Source organism: Carlito syrichta, unplaced genomic scaffold (genome assembly GCF_000164805.1).
Source record: "Carlito syrichta isolate Samal-C Ts95f unplaced genomic scaffold, Tarsius_syrichta-2.0.1 Scaffold302611, whole genome shotgun sequence".
NCBI classification, from domain to species: Eukaryota; Metazoa; Chordata; class Mammalia; order Primates; family Tarsiidae; genus Carlito; species Carlito syrichta.
In genome coordinates, this window is record NW_007246707.1 from 76,535 (window position 1) to 88,335 (window position 11,801).

Here is an 11,801-nt window from a genome sequence, read left to right on the forward strand (position 1 = left end):
TCTCAAAAACCTTATGCTAAGTGTAATCAGTCAACCACAAAAGACTAAATTGCAGTGTGACTCTATTTGTATTGTAAGGGAAGAATAACGATTTTTTCTTCAACCCTCATAGGATGTGAGTTGAGACAGACCTCTGTAACTAAAGACAGATTAACAAAAGGAACACAAACAAGTTTATGAATATGCATATTTCATATATACATGAGAGACATTCAGGGAATGAGTAGTTCTCAAAGAAGCCACATTGGATTCCAGCTTATATCGCATCTTCAACAAAGAATAGTATATTTTTAGAGAAGTGAAAAGACAGAGGAAAAGACTTTGAATATTTAGGGGTGGCAGCTTGTGGAAAGGGAAATAAATGGCAGACAAGAGTTAGTTGGTAAAACTTGTTAATGTAGATTTCTCTGATACCATCTCCAGGCCCTTAAAGGTGCAAAGTTATCTTCAATGGCTAACCTGGTAGAAGGGCAGGTGGTTGGGATACTTTTTGTATTTTTAAATCTATGCCCTACTTTTAGGCAAGTAGAGGGAGGACAGAGAGCTTTTCTGTGTTTGCGTATCCTTAATTGCCTTCAGTTCAATAATCCTTATACTTGGGGGTACATATTCTGGTCTCCTACAATACGAAGTTCTAGACAAGGCAAAACTATGGTGAAAGAAAGTGGATCAATGATTGTCAGATGCTACAAGTATGGAGAGGAGATTAACTGCAAAGGAGCATGAGGAAAATTTGGGGGGCGATAGACGTGTTTTATATCTTGATTATGGTGGTGGTAGGCAACTGTATACTTTTGTTGAAGCTCAGCAAACAACACACTTAAAATTGGTTAATTTTAATGTAGATAAATTATACTTCAACAAAACTGGTTAAAAATACTAGGCTCTTTTTGAGTATCCTTTGAAACGTGAGATTTTGGGTAGAATATCAAAGGGAGTCATTTGTCAACTTGTGGGCATGGTTTGGGCACCCCAAGCTTGTAGAGGATGAACATTACCTGCTTCCAACTCAAAAGCCATACCTGCAGCTTACTACTTGGGCACTTCCAGACTTTGAAGCTCAGTTCAGAGGTGAGTTAAGGAGGAAGGGGCATCGTGAGGGAACTCTTGGTCATAAGGTGTTAAAATATAATTTTAAAAAAGATAACTTTATGACTCTCATAAGGATATAAAAATGAATTCATGTTAAAGATCTTACTTTCCTCATAATAAAAGAACCAAGCAGATGCTTCACCCATAAGGAGTAAGATAATGAATAAAATAAAAAAAGAGTAAAGGAATGTTGAAATGAATGTGGGAATGAAACCAAGGTTGTTTTTTCCAGGGGGGGAAGGGTGGTCCCTCCACCAAACAGAATTCATGCTCGTGTTTACAGAAAAGATTATCTTATATTGTGATCCGTTACTTACACTTTACATAGTTGTAAAATAATTCCCAGGGGATCAGAAGTGGGTCATAGGGAAGGGTATGCTATAGAAGGTGTTCATTTTCCTTTGAAACACAAATTTTTCCCTATATAGGCATTCTGGAAAGACTTCTTAGAACCACATTGAAAAAGCAACTGCCTTTTTTTGGTTGTAGATTTTGCCATTGCCTTTTATATCTCTTTTATATTCTCTCAGGTTCAATCTCTACTGTCAAAGTGAATAGTGCAGTAAAATTCTCTTTCCCCCTACAGAAGTCATTTGGCAAAAAACACTTCAATAGGATACAAATTTATTTTTCGGAACACCTTGGATAATTTTGTTTCTCCAAGTAGCAAGTGGCCTCTTGTATACCAATCACCTTCATGCCACTTCAGAATATCATCACCCTTGTGAGAATGACTACGCAGAGCTATTCCAAAGCACAGCACTTGTTCAAGGTAAAGTTCTTACCTCTCAAGCCCATTCCACCCCTCCATTTTCTAGGCTCCAAAGGCCAAAACAGAGTAAGAAATCACACTAATATTCATACTTTCACAGCTTTGAAATGTAAAGGCTCACTTGCAGAACTTCTATATTTCCTTGGATCTTTATCACAAATCCTTCTCCCCATACTAGTAGTACGAACAGTGATCTATAAAAGGATAGGTGAAATAAACTTCCCACATAATTTTTAGAACTATGTGGTTGCCTCAGTCACCAAATATCCGAATGGAAGACAAGCAATTTTCAAACTGGGCTTGTGTTGTTAGAATATGATGATTAAGAACAGGAAGAGTAATCAGATGGGCCTTGGGTTAAATCATTGCTCTTACCACTCACTGCATGACTTTGAGAAGATTGTCTACTTCCATGAGTCTTCTTGTTCTCTAGGCAATGGGGTTGTTATGTGGATTAAATGAAAATTCGTATAAAGCCCTTAGGATATTGCCTGGCATACAGAGAAATTGGAAGAATCAACTGTAAATTGCATGAACACAGTAGGGCAGAATTGTCTGTTTCATTCACTGTGCTATCACAGTGCATGCATGACTTTTATATTAAGGTTTAAATATGTATGGAATGAGTGCTCAACGAATGTGTATATTATTGCAATCTTATACATAGCCTATGTTTAATAGCTGGCCTAATAGCTTGGACTTTAAATTCCACCCCCATGTCTCATAGGTTGGACTTTAAATTCCTCTCTAAGCCAACCTTCTGTAGAATCTGATGTTTGTTTTTCTTGTGGTCTCTGGGACTATAGTTCTTTGTACTCTTAGCTATTGATGCTTCTCCATCTTTATTTTGTTTATTCTGCTCATGTTTTCAATAAAGTCTATGCCAAGCACTGGGCTAGGCTCTGCAGACAGATAGATGAACAAAATATAATTTAGGTTGCTTGTAATCTAGTGGGGGAAGAAAACCAAGACAAGCAATGATTGTATTGTGGGGAAAATATTCCATAATATGAGTGAGGACAGGATGATTGGTTGCTTATTAAAAGGGTTGTTCTTTATCCTGAGGGTGGGTCAGTGGAAAGGTTTCCTGGAGGAGATGGTGCTTGAATTAAGCCTTGAAAGATGGTACTGTTAGCCAGAAAAAAACTGGCCAAGGGAATTCTAGGTAGAGAGCATGTTCAAAGATACAAAGACATGAACATTTTGTTTGGATGAAATGCAAGTGCATCTGGAGATGTTAAGATTTGAGATCAGAGAAATAGTAAGGGTGAAATCATGAAGGTCTTGACAGGCACGCTAAGAACTTTAAACTATATATTGAAGATAGAGTGATTTAAAGCCGACAGTGACTACGTGCATTTTTAGAAATAAAATTCTAGTGCCAATATAGACTAGAAGAGGTAAGAGTGCATGTAGAGAAAGCCATTAGGAAGTGATTGCAGTCATTGGTGAGAAAGTATAAAGGCCAGAGCTGAGTCAGTTATGGAGGGATGAGTTCACTGCTTTAGGAAGTAGAATTTGGTAAACAGTTTGGGGTAGACAAGAGGTAGATAAAGTTGGAGGAGAAGTCATAAAGGACGTCCAGGTCTGTGGCTTCACTTGGACGGTTAACCCTTCAACAACAGGGTTTGAACTGCAAATCCACTTACATGCAGATTTTCTTCCACTTCTGCCACTCCTGAGATGGAAGACCAACCCCTCCCCCAGTCTACTTAATGTGAAGACAAAAAGGATAGGTCTTTATGATGATACACTTCTACTTATTTTCTGTATGATTTTTTAAATAGCATTTCTTTTCTCGACTTACTATCTTGTAAGAATACCGTATCTGATACATATAACATGTAAAATTTGTGTCAATCAACTGTTCATGTTGTCAGTGAGGATTCTGGTCAACAGTAGGTTATTAGTAGTTACATTTCGGGAAAGTCAAAAGCTACATATGGGTGTTTAACTGCATGAAGGATCGGCACTCCTAACATCAGTGCTGTTCAAGAGTCAGCCGTATTACCATAAACAATAAAAGGGAATATTATAGCCGGGCTCGGTGACTCAGCCTGTCATCCCGCGCCTTTGGGAGGCTGAGGTGAGTGAATTGCCTGAGCCCGCGGGTTCGAGACCCGCCTAGGCAGTGAGGCCTCATCTCTACAATAAATCAAAACATCAGCCGGGCGTGGTAGCGCATGCCTGTAATTCTGGCTACTTGGAAGGCTGAGGCGGAAGGATCGCCGGAGCCCAGCAGGTCGAGGCTGCGGTGGCTGGGAGTGGCCACTGTACTCCAGTCTGGGCAACTGAGGAGACTCCAATTCAAAAAAAAAATAAATAAATAAAAGGGAATATTATAAAAAGAGTAGTTATTGGGGTAAAGAAAACATACAGCCCCAAACACATTGCTTTTTTGAGGGTATGTGCAATATCTAAGTGGAAACCTAGATTTGTCTGCAGTTGCAAAGCTGTATTGTGGTGGAGAAAACCTTGAGTATAGAAGGTATGATCCACTTAGATATGGAGGATGTGCGTAGGAAGAACAAGGGTGGAACATAAAGGAAGCCTGAAATGTGGGAGACAGATGGAAGAAAAAAAATCGGCAAATAAAACAGAATGAGTGGCCAGAGGTAGAAGGGGAAACAGTGACATAAAATCAAGATGGAAAGTGATCTTTAAAGCAAGGTGTCATTAATCATCTAAATTGTTGCACAAAGGTAAAGCCAAACAAAAACTAAGGCCTGGGAAGAATCCATTGTAATCCCTGGTAATTGCCAAATTGTAGTCAAGTTATCCCAGGTAATTGAAATACAGTGCTGAGGAATGATGGATGCTATGACTTGGGGAGTGAACTAAAGGTGAGAAAGCTGTACTGACCACCATTTCCAGAAGCTTGATTGTGAAGACAGGAGAGCAGTGAAAGCTACCTGGGGCGAGGGAGGCTTATTGTTGATCTGAGGATGGATATCAGCAGAGGGGAAAGAGCCTTTCTGGAACGCTAGCTGAGGAAAAGGCAGCGAATGCCAATGTTTCAGACCTGGACTTGCTTTTCGCATCTGACACAGAAGGATATGTAATTCTTCTTATTGTGAAAGTTGAGGCTGATAGTGAACCCTGGAGGCAAAACTAATGTATCTGAAAGAAACAAAAAGTCTTGAGGCATGTTTTCCTTCCAGGCTAGAGCACAGAGCTGGGCGATGGAGGACTCTTGCTCTGAAAGACAGATCTTAGCTTTTCATTCATGTTCTTTAGGAACCTGTTGTTATACAATGCTGGATTTGTCTGGGAGAGTAAGGTTCCTGGCTCTTTACACATGATGTAATCCTTACTTTCTGTTCCTAAGCATAATCCACAGCCCGATGAGTATATTTTCCTCTCCTGGAGGGAGTCCTGAGAACAAGCTGTGGCAGTGTTGGCAGGCAGGTATGGTAGGATTATCGAGTTTGACTTTGCCTTTGGTATAATAAGATCCTTAGACTTTCTGAGGACTTTAACAATTCAGTTTTAGGTAATTATGGAAATTAGAGCTGGATTTGAGTTTCAGGATGAGAATTTATTGATGTTGACTGATACTGTTCTGTGTTTATAGCAAACTGAAACAGTTTAGATTGTCAATTGTTGCCAAGAACCTGGACATTCGTTCCAGATCGTTGATGCTTACAGTCTAAAATTGTAATTTACCCGTGTCTCTGGTGACATGTAAGGTGTCTTGACCAGTGCTGTGGAATGATTACAATGTGATCTCTACCACATCTTCTTGACCAGGTCTCCTCAGTTGTGATCGTTTTTCTCCTATCTTTTATTTGGGGCAGTGTGAAGTCACATTTTGGGCGGGACTCTTGGTTTAGAAAAGGGTATGAAACCACATTTACTTGGTTTTCCAAGGGATTTTGCTCATGTGGTAATTCGGAGCTCCTGTTGTGGTTTATGAACAAAGATTCATAAGAAAGACCAAGCAAACCAACCTGAGAAGGCTATCTCAGGTCAAGTCGCCACAGGCTAGAGACATCCCACAAACAGGATGACCTCACACTTGGGCAAACCAGAACATTTTCAGGCAGGGCACTACAAACGGTGGGCCCAGGACATCCAGGTACACACTCATATGTGCAATAAGCAGTGCTTCACTGGGAGTGCAGGAATGGGTTGTGGGCCTTGCTGTGAACCTTTGGGCTGATACTCGCTCAATTATAAAACAGGTGCTATTATGAGGATCAAATACACTCATTGTTTTTGTATTCAACTAAACTTTATTGAGTGCCTTGTGGGTACCAGGCACTGTGGAATGTGATAGAGATATAACCATGATCAGGACAGATGTGGTTCCTGCCCTCATGCTGCTGACAGTCTAGTGGATGTGAACTTGTCTTAGTAATGGATGTGTCTTGGTCAGTGTATTACTCTGCTGATGATGCTAAAACAAAGTACCAAAAACTAGGTGACTTAAAACAATAAAAAATTGTTCTCTCATAGTTCTGGAGGCTAGAAACTCAAAACAAGGTATCGGTAAGGCTGAGCCCTCTCCAAAGTCTTTAGGGAAAAATCCTTTATTGTTGTTGTTTGCCGGCAAGACTTGTAGATGCACCACTCCAGTCTCCGTCTTCACATAACCTTCTTTCCAGTGTGCATGTGACTTGGTGTCCAAATTTTCCTATTCTTGTAAGAACACTGGTAGTATTGGATTTAGGGCCCTCCCCCAACCCAATAAGGTCTCATCTCAACTTGACTGCATCTGTAAAAACCCTATTTCCAAATAAGGTCACAGTCACAGATTCCAGGTGAACATAAAATTTAAGGGGGCACTATTAAACCCAGTATTGTCAGTTTGTAGCTTCTGGTTATATTGCATCTCTAACAGGAAGACTTGATGTCCTCCAAGCACTGGAAAAGTGACTTGTACTATATCCATTTAAATATTGGGTGATAGATGACAGTAAACCAGTGGAATTTCCATCAGGTACTACTTGAGAAAGTCGCAAGTAAGGGTCAGGCGGTGGGTTGATATTCTGTGAACACTTCCCAGTGACTCACCCTGGAATATCTAGACACCACAATTTATCCGTTTCATGTACTAATATTGAGAAAAGAACTGACACATAACAAAAAGCAAATAACATCCTTTCACCTACCCCAGAGCTATGAACTCTGAATCTGTGGAGGATGGCTACCAGCCCTAGTCTGTTGGATTTGTCTTGAAATAGAGAGCTAATTGTTCTATTCATGCAACAAGTTATCTAAAGGATAGAAAATGGGTTTTCTTCCAAGGAGTGAAATATCTAGTAAAACATCTTGATAGTTAGCTGGGTAGAAAAAGTTGGGAGCTGATAGACTGCGGGTATGCACTGGACAGCTATACAGATTGCTAAAATATTTAAATACTTCCTCATAGTTGTCAAACATCTGCTGGAAGTTTTTTACAATTTTTTAAAAAATTATTTCTTGGGTAACGGAATAAATTCTACATGGAAAGTAGATATAGTAAAAGTCTTTGAGGAAGGCAGGTGGGGAGAAAGAGACATTTTCAGAGAATGTGGGCCATGTGAGGCACGCAGACAGCCTGGACTTTGGTGTAATAAAACAGTGTGTAAATCGTGGCACTTTTCTATGATAAATAGATTCAGGTAACAGCGCATTAATAAATCAATACCTATAAAATCAGCTTACAGTGCAAGTACACTTTATACCATGTAGCTTGCAATCGAGTTCTGGATTTATAGAAACTGTAATTTCTTTCCTTATCAGATTTTTGCTGTCTGTAGCCTCTCCTTGCATTTTAAGCAATTATATTAATGTAGACATTTTAAAACCTATCTATTAATGCAAAAAGGAAAGTAATTTATTCCCTTAAATTTAACTTGACTGGTCGAGCTTGGTGGCTCAGTCTGTCATCCCAGCATTTTGGGAGGCCAAGGTGAATGGATTGCCTGAGTCCGCAGGTTTGAGACCAGCCCGGGCAACTTGACAAGATCTCGACTCTACAATAAATCGAAAAATTAGCCAGGCATGGTAGCATGCGCCGTAGTTCCTGCTATTGGAAGGTTGAGGTGGAAGGATCACCTGAGCCCAGTAGGTCAGCACTAGGGTAGACGTGAGTGTGCCACTGCACTCCAGCCTGGGCAACAGAGTGAGACTCCAACTCAAAAAAAATTTTTTTAACTTGATTGCACTACTAATCAGAATTTTTGATAGAAAAGGTTTTTTCTGTGTTTATCAGGAAGTGCAAATTAGAACACTTAACTGCGATGGGTTCTCCGTTTGCCTGTATATGAAGTCTTTATTAGAGTATTTTAAAAATAGTAACTATGTAATAATAATATGATGATAATTGCAATGATGATGACAGTTATAATCCTTGATCGTTATTCAGGGCTTACTATGTACTAAATGCTTCTCTAAATCCATCACATATATTAATTCTTTCAATTCCTTCAAAAATCTATGACATTTGTATTTCATTATCATCCCTATTTGTTTTTTTTCTGCAAAAAGTTTTATTTTTATTTGGTCTAGGGCAGTTAAAAAGCTGCCTAGTGGCTGGAGAGGGAGGCTCAGGTAGAAGAAGCCCTGATACTTTCAGAGGAGCCTCCCAGAGGCCTCTGGGCTCCTAGTCGTGCTTGAGGGTGAGCCTTTCGAAGACAAACTCGCCCAGCCCAGACTGGGGCCCGGCCAGCCTGGAAAGGTTGGTCAGGTGGTCACCCATCTTCTTGATGCGTTTCACTTCCTCATCTAGGAGGTGGTTCTCCAGGAAGTCCTAGAAATGGGGGTCTGCCGATCCCAGGGCATGAAGGTCCAAAAGGGTTTAGGCTCTTCTCCAAGGTCATGGCCCCTTCCATGGCATCAGGGTTTTACCCCACTCATCTGGAGAGGGCCTCTGGATATCCTGGAAGAGGACGCGGCCACCACCCTGGTTTTGCATCTTCAAGAGAGGCTGGGCACCCTCGCTGCTTCTCCTCCAGTTCGCGGAAGAAGAGGCCCACGCCTTCCAGAGCCACATTGTGGCGGTGGAAATGGAAACCCAGAGAGAGGGAGGTGTAGGAAGGCCCGCAGGTGCAAATTGACCATGCGGTGGGCGGCTGCCCCCACCTCGGTGGAATAATTCTGGCGAACCTGGGAGTCCGGGGTTGGTCGGCAAGAAGGAGCTCCCCGCAAAAACGGTGGTCGCTGATCCCAGAAACAGGAGGTGGCTGAGAAGACGTGGTCTGGGAGGTTGCCAGTGGCGAGGAGGCGGAAGGGCAGCGGGAGGCTGGAAGAGCGGGGGTGCGCGGGTCTGTTCCGTCCAAACACTGGGGAAGCCGGACCGTCGAACGCGCTGCAAGAGCCTCCCTATTCCTAGGTTAGGAAACCGAAGCTCCAGGAGGTTAAGCAGCCTGCCTCGAGCGCACAGCCAATCAGCAACAGAGCTGCAATTCGGTCGCAAGCCACCTGGCTTAGGGTCCGTGCGCTTTCAAGCGAGAAGGTCGAGGCCAGGCCTGGTGACCCGCACCTGTGATCCCAGCCCTTTGGGAGGTAAGGCGTGAGGAGCTCTTGAGGCCAGGAGTTCAAAACCAGCCTGGGCAACATGGCGCGACCTCCTCTCCATAAGTACTTTTTTTCCCTTAAGTTAAAAAAGGAGAAAGGTTGGATCAACTCTCACAGAGCCCCCGAAGAATGCCCCCAGAACAGCCGGATGCTGCAGACAACGGGAAACCCCTGTCTGGCACGCTGTCTTCCCCGAACCCCTGGCTTTATTTGGATTATCCTCTCACCAGTGCCAGGCCTGCAGCCTCAGATTACCAGGTTCTGTTCTGTATCTTCCGTACTTTGTTCACTTCATGACCGATTTTATTTACTTTCTTTTTTTTAATTGAAAGTCATGATGTAGAGTGATACCAAATTTCCTTTCAAATAACACTTTAGATAAAATTGGAGCGTCTATTAGAGTCGATCATACCCAGTGATCTATCACAGAAATGAGGAACAGAGTACCCTATGTTCTCACTCATAGGTGGAGCTTGAACAATTAGCATAGTACTATAAGAAAGGGATTGGCAGTAGAAGGAAACTGCTAGGGGAGGGGGCGTTAGGATTGGCAGTTGAGGGAAACTGCCAGGGGAGGGAGAGGCGTACCTCACCAACAAGGGTCCCTGCATAATGAACATTTGTATACCTAACCCTGAATTGTACCCCACATCTTTATAATAAGAATAAAGAAAAAAAATTTGAGCATCTAGAGTTAAATTAATGTCCTTTTGACTGACCTCAACTTTTAGTAACTCATTTTTGAAAACAAAACTTTTGTCTTATATTGTCTTTAAAAAATATTATTTTCCATCGGTGGATGGATAAATAACAAAATGTGATGTGTACATACAATGGAATATTATTTAGCTTTTAAAAAGAAGGAAATTATGACACATGCAACAACATAGATGAAACTTGAGGACTTTATGTCAAGTGAAATAAGCCAGACACAAAAGGACAAATAGTATGTATTTCCATCCATATGGGATTCCTGAAGCCAAATTCATAGAGACAGAGAATCAAATGACAGGGCTGCAGGGAGGGAGCCCTCATTTAATGGGTACAGAGTTTCAGTTTGGGAAGATGAAAAAAAGTTCAGGAGATGATGGTTGCTCAGACTGCCAAGTTTCAGTCTGTTTCTTACATACTTTGTTCACTTCATGACCAATTTTATTTACTTTCTTTTTTTTATTGAAAGGCATGATGTATAGTGATACCAAATTTCCATTCAAATAATACATATTTTGTGAAATATGTCAAATAATACATAATTCATAAAAAGTAGTGTTACTTTTTATGTGAAAGTACATAACACTACTGAGCTGTAGATAAACTTAAAAACAATTATGATAGAACACTTTATGTTACGTGTATTTTACCATAATTTTGAAAAATAAAAATATTTTTAAATGATAAAAAATAGTATGTGTTTATGGAAACAAAATTTCCAGCTCTATAAAGTAAAATGCAGATCCTTATATTTGTCCTTCTTTATGGTTACATAATATTCCATTATGTATATGTACCCCATTTTTTTTAATCCAGTCCAGCTTTGATGGGCAACACGGTTGTTTCCATGCTTTTGCTATTGTGAATTGAGCTGCAACAAACATACATATGCAGCTATCTTTTTAGTAGAATGACTTGAGTTCTTCCAATATATTCGCATTAGGGGAATTGCTGGGTTATATGGAAGATCAATTTCTAATTCTTTCAGGAATCACCACGCTGTCTTCCAAAGGGGCTGCACCAGTTTGCTTTCCCACCAGCAGTGTAGAAGCACTTTTTTTTTTTTTTTGAGTTGGAGTCTCACTCTGTCGCCCAGACCAGAGTGCAGTGGCCGTTCCCGGCCACCGCAGCTTCGACCAGCTGGGCTCCGGCGATCCTTCCGCCTCAGCCTTCCAAGTAGCTGGAACTACAGGCGCGCGCTACCATACCTGGCTAGTTTTTAAAAATTTATTGTAGACATGAGGTCTTGCCAAGTTGCCCAGGCGGGTCTCGAACCCCCAGGCTCAGGCAATCTACTCACCTCAGCCTCCCAAAGGCACCGGATTACAGGCTGAGCCACCGAGCCCAGTTTACAGATCCTTCTTCTGTTGTGTCCTCCTCATCTCACTATCCCAGAGGTAAAATTGCTAAATTTGGCATTGTGTACCTTGAGAGCATTTGTCTGTATATACTTTTGAATTCTGTTCTGCATTTTGATCTTGGTACTTTATTTCACTGTTTATGGCTATCTGGCATATCATTGTACCATAATTTATTTAGTCAGTTCCCCCTGCCTGGAAATTTAGGTTCTTTGCATTTGTATTGTTTTGTCATTAAATAACACCTCTATAATAAGCATCCTTTGAATATAAGAATAAACCACTTTTGATCTTTGCATTAGTACATTCTGACCTTGAATAAATGAACATTGACCAACTTCACCAATTTGTATAGGAAAAGGAAA

At 41.1% G+C, this 11,801-nt stretch overlaps 1 pseudogene; it reads right to left on the minus strand.

Annotated features, from left to right (window-relative positions):
• Positions 1 to 8,453: 8,453 nt before the first annotated feature.
• LOC103259347 lies at positions 8,454 to 11,598 on the minus strand (annotated as a pseudogene).
• Between the last annotated feature and the right edge of the window lie 203 nt (positions 11,599 to 11,801).